Genomic DNA, 6754 nt, shown 5'->3' with positions numbered 1-6754 from the left:
TACGATTGGCGTCGCTACTCCATGCAAGCAGGTCTCCCAGTGAATATGAATGTTTCCGTCATCAGCGGGATGGACGATATGGGCGGATATGGGATATCGAGGGGAGAGACAAAAATACACCTCACAGCACTAGGTTCAGAGGTTTAATAACGATGCTTCTTGACTTTCGTGCACTTAGATTATGTTTAAATGCTACAAATTAAGAGTGTCAATACCGAGATATTCATAACATTTGGTACATATTTGCAAATGGCGAAGGAGTGTGAACAACCAACTCCGACCTACAATTAAGATGTATTAGTTTAACACTATATCTTCTATATGATTCATACTCAAAAAATCTGTCAATTTTATCATACAACTTTTACAATCTTAATGTTCCAGTCAAATGCGAGTGAGTAAAGTATCTCGTGTACTTGATTAATTGCCACCATTTTCTAGTCTAGTTATAATCAGAAGAATTAATGACAATGAAGTCAAATAATTGTAAAGATCATCTGTGCTTGACTGTTTCTCTATCAACAAGTTGAATCAGTCACCTCTGCAAAGTGTCAAGGGCTTCAATATTGATCAGCATTTCCATAACACACTTGATGTCACAACTTAAAGAACCATTTGTTTTGCTTACTTTCACTCCCATACATCATATGTATGTGGCATCAGGTGTCCAGCAAACAAAATAACTACCATTTGAATCAGTACAATACAAAAAAGGGTATTCAAGACAAATCAAGGCTTACCCAGCCTTTTCCCTTCAAGTAATTTGTCCCCTAAAACTAGAATCACCCCCCTTGAAAGCGTCTTCAAAATTTGATCAGCCTCAATAATCTACAACCAAATGTATTCAAATAAGCTTTTAACATATGATATTGTCCAAAACTGCAGCATCCATTTTTAAAATACTCGATTCACCAAGAACATAATAATGTCCCCCTTATCGGATCCACCAAATATGGTCTCAGTAGAGTAGTGTCTACAACCAGAGTTGCCTCCTATACAGCAGCCTGCCAGAAGCCATAAAAAACCATCGCTTTCTTAAGCAAAAAAACTTGCTAAGTGTTATTTCAGCCGTATACATCAACCTTCTAATTGTGTGTGTACAAACTCTTTATATTTATAATTTAAAGAAACCGTATTACTCGTTCTTTACTTCCCCTTACTTTATATACCGTGAGGTGAAAAGAACGAGTATTGTCCTTGGTGTGGTATAATTTAGAAACATCTATTCATCTCTGTGACTAAGGAGCTTACAAGTATGAATGAATGCTTATTCTACTCAGGGAATCAGCCCTGATATTCCATAATAGAGGTTTTTTTCAGTTACCAGTCAAAAATTTTACTGCCTAGTAAAAATTTCTAAGTGTTTTTAGAGCTATGAGCTATGTGGTAGTGACTGTGAATGCACCATTATTTCATTATACTGAGTTACTAAATTACTCGTATGTATGGCATACACACTTATTTTGTTACTAGATGATTTTTTCTACAAAATTAACTTTTTGCAAAACACCCTTGTAAGATAATAAGATACACTTTGCAAACACCCAAATCAAAAGTATCTTCCAAGTTTGATAAATTGTTGCTAAATGTTTCACTACAACTTTACTAACTTTTAATAGATGTTTGTATGTTGTCACACATCACTGAAAACACATCATATATTCAGGGTTAGTGTAAAGAACGAGTTTATCTTTTTAACAGCAAATTAATTTGATGTTTCCTGTGCTCCTTGTTTATTTTTTATTTGGTGCATTGTTTGACCCAAAATCACTGTTGTAAAGCTAGATCCAATACAAGACCTCTAGTCCATAACACAAGTATACATCAATAAATAAGTAGCCCTACCACAGACTACGGAACCAATTAAAATTGGCTGTCAGTGCCTTTTGTTTTGGCTATCTGATCCCTGATAGGTATTAAATAATATTGGTACTGTTGGAATTGGACTTAGGTAGGGGTGTCAGCACACTATATGTAGAAAATCACAGGTTTTTTCCTAGTCACTCAAGTAGAGGACACACACAACAACACTCCAATATACACAATTAGTTCCCAGCCCCGGGAAGGGGTTGTGAGTGGGAGGGCGGGCCTTGCAGGTACTCAATGAATCTCAATAGGGCAGACCCAAGATAGATAACAAAAGTGTAAGACTTGGCAACCTGAGACAAAAGTTGAATGGATAACAGGACAAGAGCAAGAGATACAGAGAATTGTGAAACTCAATTAGCAGCCGACTATTCTAGTGAGCAATGACCTATCATCAAAATTAAATCAAATGGACATGAAGTGGTCAGAATTTCGTCTAAACTGGGACATTTTTGCATCAAAATTTGTGTGTTGACGATAGCTTGAAATCTAATTCATTTGATGTTAGCTGTGTGTGTTCATGTTCTTTCAAATTAACAATTGTTTGAATTGCATACATCATACAGGGGTCGTAGATTCTCTGTTGTAACAGCTGTTATAGTTTTAGGGGAATTAAGTCACTTGTGCAAATTTTGAATCATGAGCAGAAGTAGGCGAAACTCGAGGCAATGCGCGCTTTATTCTGTGAAATTCTGAATTTCCATTTTTTCACTCTGTTTGCGTTGACATAACCTTCTGCAGCTGCCGTTGTTGCATTTGGGCACTCACTTACCCGATAGTGTGAAGAATGAGGCATGCTCTCATCTCCAACAATGAAGGAACCAATCTGACGGTGCGGCGGCAAGGTGTGACAAGTTGACAGTAAATTTTAAGTGGAGGATATAGAAACTAGATTTGGTTGGACGGAGCCAATAGTTAAGTGTGTATATACCTGTGTTTGTTTTGTTTTCATACTCGTAGTATAGTCCGAGGGAGTCCGCGGACACGGCACGGTGCTGGCTAACGGAGTGTATCGGAAATCGGAATAGGCCCCGGGAGAAGAAAACAGGAATCCCGACCGGAACCAGTATCTTTATCCTGCTACATCGTCGCGAGAAAATTTGCAATACTGCTATAAATAATTATTAAAAACATTCTGGATGGTACCTTTATCCTTGCGTGATTTTTTAGAACTGTTTCCGGTCGGGATTCTTGTTTTCTTCTCTTTGAGCCGAGACCGAATAGGGTCTATTTTCGAAGGTGCCAAAGATTAAACACGAAAAACCTGTCAAAAAATAAGCAGTGAAATTCGCGTAATTTTTTATTTTACAAACTGGCGGTGTAATGGTGCAATTGAGATTTTTTTACGATTTTGTCGGGTGGTGTAACTGGTGCTCGTGGCTCTAACTGGCGGTTGGGAGTGGAACTAAGAGCCGGCGGAGGCGGAAGTGTGGCCTGGTCGACCTAGGCTCTAGGCTGCGTCGGTCATTTCACTTCGTCAGGCTCCTTGCTGTACGCAGCAGATCTGGTGAGTAATTGTGGTCTGAGCTCATTTCATGAGTATCTGGTCAGGCCCATCATTTGTCGTCCAATCTCGCACCCAACCGCGATTTGCGTTAGTGAATTTGTTTGTATAACCTAGCAGTCCTTGAACTTAAGTATTGTGGTCGAGTGTTTTTTTGTACATGGCTTTCTTGGGAGTTGATGAATGGCCTTCGTCATTATGCTGTATTATTTCTAAATGCGCGTAAACGATTCATAGTCACTGTTTTTCGAGGTTGAAGCACAACGCATGTGAAATGTATCAATGTAGTCGTCGCTAGCAACAGCGGTGCGAATACTCTGACTCCATTTGACTGTCTCCACCTTGCTTACCCCCCGGGGGCCCTTCCCTCCTCGTCTCAACCTCCCGACTATTTTCGTCACTGAAGCTCTTGAATGTCTGATTATTGCACACGATTATTTCTTTGTCTCTATTCTCTTTCCTATTTCTTCAGGTACTTCATGCTCATTTGAGGCATTCATCTAAGTCAGCACGAATGCTCGCGGCAGGGCGGTTGGTGAGATGGGCCCTGCCAATCCCTGTCCTATGTCATGTGTTGCCACTTGAGGCAGATGGGGTTGGCCTGTGTTAGAGGGTTATCCCAAAGTCTTACCCTGTGGTGGTGATGGCTTTATTCCTGTGGTGAGTTTATTCTCAAGCTTGAGTGCAATCGAAACTCGTTTTCTTCCAATTGTTAACTCCCTTTATTCCTTTTCTGACAGCTGTAATCTCCTATAAGGTTTCACATTCATTTTTGTATGGAAGTGTGGCCATGTTGAGCATTACATCTGCTTTGTTATAAGCTTTAATTTGTGTCTTTACTTCAGTTGTTTGTTTTCAGTTCCATCAATCTCATATAAAGCACTCTCGTAAGTCCACACGAGTGCCTGGGGCAGGGCTATGGGTGAGTTGGGCCCTGCCCCGTAATGTCTGTCCTATGCGAAGCCTACTATCTCCTTGCCTTTTTTTTGGCTTGAGGGGTGAGGCCATGGAGAGGGATGCCTCGCTCCCAGGCTAGTGTTATTGTTATTCTTTTGGTGAGCATTTGAGCATTACATCTGCTTTGTTATAAGCTTTAATTTGTGTCTTTACTTCAGTTGTTTGTTTTCAGTTCCATCAATCTCATATAAAGCATTCATGTAAGTCAGCACGAATGCTTGGGGCAGGGCTGTGGGTTGACTTTGGCCCTGCCCCATAATGCCTGTCCTATGCGAAGCCAACTATCTCCTTACCTTTTTTTTTTTTGGCTTGAGGGGTGAGGGGGGCGGCGGTGGTTGAGGCCATGTGTTAGCCCCACCCTGTGTTAAAGTCCACACGTTGAGAATGGTGAGGTGAAAGAGCGTGAATGCAAATGGTGCATATTTTAGTTTTTGTTTCTAACTTGTCTTTTCTTTTTGAAGCACTGTCAGACCTTTATAAATCAGATCATCACCTGCACACTTATGTTGTTTAATGGGGCTTTGTGTAGAATGTTTTACACCTAGGCTTGTGTTGACAGTCTCTTTTTGGTGAGTAGTTGAATCTTTCCTTTCTGACTAGTTGCTTCCATAGCTTTGTTTTGTTTGTAATGTTGCTATTGTGGATTCCACTTTCTTTTTAGATCTACTTTTTTCATTCCACATCTGTGTTCAAACCATCACTTAGCAATGTGAGCAAGGATCAGGAGAAAGGGCGAGGGAGAAATTCACTGATCTTGAGGATTGTAAGTGGTTGTATTTATCAACACAGAACATAGGTAGTCATCTACTAAACAAGCAGCAATTATACTTTCTTTACTTAGGTAGGTCCTTTGCATTGCTCAACTCTTTCGGCATTTGCTGCACTTAATCTTTTCAGAAATTCCCCAACCATCAGATTGAATATAGTGCTTTCTTTTTCTCTCTAGACTGCTGCCCATGTTTCTCTAAATCTGAGTTAAAAAGAGCAGTGACTTGTGACTTGCTACTGATTTTCCTCATGAAGCCGTCTCTTGATCAGTTTGGGTGGTTGAATGTAGTCCACCCTAAGATTATACCGTGCTTCCACTTGGCAGCTTATGTAAGTACTTTCCAAGTCAGTTTCTGCAAAGCATGATTTGGCACTAAACTGTTCCAGTGTATTCCTTTAACTAATTACTTTTGTTTTTACTTCAGGTCCACTGCACTGTGGACTCCGCTTTTCTTCAGCTTGTGTGTAGGCTTTGCTACTTTGAGTGTGTTATACCTGGCCTGGGGGTGAGGCAGGGACTGAAAAGATGCTCTTGTGCTCTATAGGAGTTTGCAGTACATTAGCTCAACACACCATGTAAGTATACTTCTTTTTACGCACTTAAATTTATTTACTGTTGACAAGTGTTGCAATATCTAGTTGTTGTTCTTCCTCTTGGACTGTTTGTGGCCCCCGTTCCTATACAACAAATCTGAGAGGGCTTCAGGGTAATGTTTTCTTGTTAGTCTCAAGTCTGTTTAATGTGCTGAGTCAAGCCTACTCTCTTACAGGTATTACTGCTGTGTTTGCTCTACACCGTGCATGTCTGGGAGTGTGGAGTTGCCAGCCTGCTTTATATGGGCTTGATGGAGGACCTTTATTGTGATGTCCACAACTGCAGGATACTCTTGATCCCTATCTTGCTCTCAAAGTAACCCCGGGACGTTGTACTGCTGTAAGGTGAGTTTGTTTTTATGAATTTATTACCATTTGGTTAAGTTTGAAGTTGAGACAGTAAGACTTGAGGATGTATTGTCTTGTGGTTGTGACATGAATCCCTCTCTGTGCAATATGCTAGGTCTTGTGCTCAAGTGTGACCTGACATTTATGTTGCATTTTTTGTTTTAGGCTTTGGTGCTGTGAATGCGTAATACCTGGCCTGGGGGTGAGGCAGGGAATGAGAAGATGCTCGTATGCTTTATAGGAGCTAAACAGAAATTCAATTCATTGAAGGAAGTCAGGCTGGTAGCCATTTATATCACTTTGACTTCTGTTATGTTCATTCAAACTCCCCCGAGTCACAGAAATTACTGCGATGTCAGAAGGGGAGATTAACTGGAGTTCATGGGTGGGACCTTTTGCAAGTGTCCCAAGAAATCAAAAACGTGCCAGCTATTTTTCATCAGTATTACATGGCCTCATGCAGCCACAAACAACATGTAAGTAATTTTATTTTTCTGCAAATGACTTAATGTTCCTAGTTTCAAACAAGGGTAAAAATATCTAATTTGTGTTCATCCCTTTAGACTATTGTTGTGGCCAGAATATTATTGCAAAGGAAATCTGAGAGGGCGTACTTTAAGCTCTTTAACTTTCTCCGACAAGCAGTTCCCGGTTGGGACCCAGAAGTTCTCAATTACCTGTGATCATGAGAGGTTTGGTGAATGCCATTTCTGCCAT

General features: G+C 40.4%; 1 long non-coding RNA gene across 1 annotated transcript; it reads left to right on the top strand.

The window, feature by feature from the left end:
* Positions 1-4507: 4507 nt before the first annotated feature.
* LOC113215702 (uncharacterized) lies at positions 4508-6748 on the top strand. The gene is made up of 8 exons (XR_008011828.1): positions 4508-4714; positions 4789-4896; positions 4989-5168; positions 5274-5425; positions 5521-5671; positions 5866-6034; positions 6203-6513; positions 6601-6748. It is a non-coding gene; the product is annotated as an uncharacterized LOC113215702 (long non-coding RNA).
* Positions 6749-6754: the final 6 nt, after the last annotated feature.

This window comes from Frankliniella occidentalis, unplaced genomic scaffold (assembly GCF_000697945.3).
Source record: "Frankliniella occidentalis isolate FOCC.00 unplaced genomic scaffold, Focc_3.1 Scaffold249, whole genome shotgun sequence".
Lineage (NCBI taxonomy): Eukaryota > Metazoa > Arthropoda > Insecta > Thysanoptera > Thripidae > Frankliniella > Frankliniella occidentalis.
This window is presented reverse-complemented; position numbering and strand designations above follow the sequence as displayed.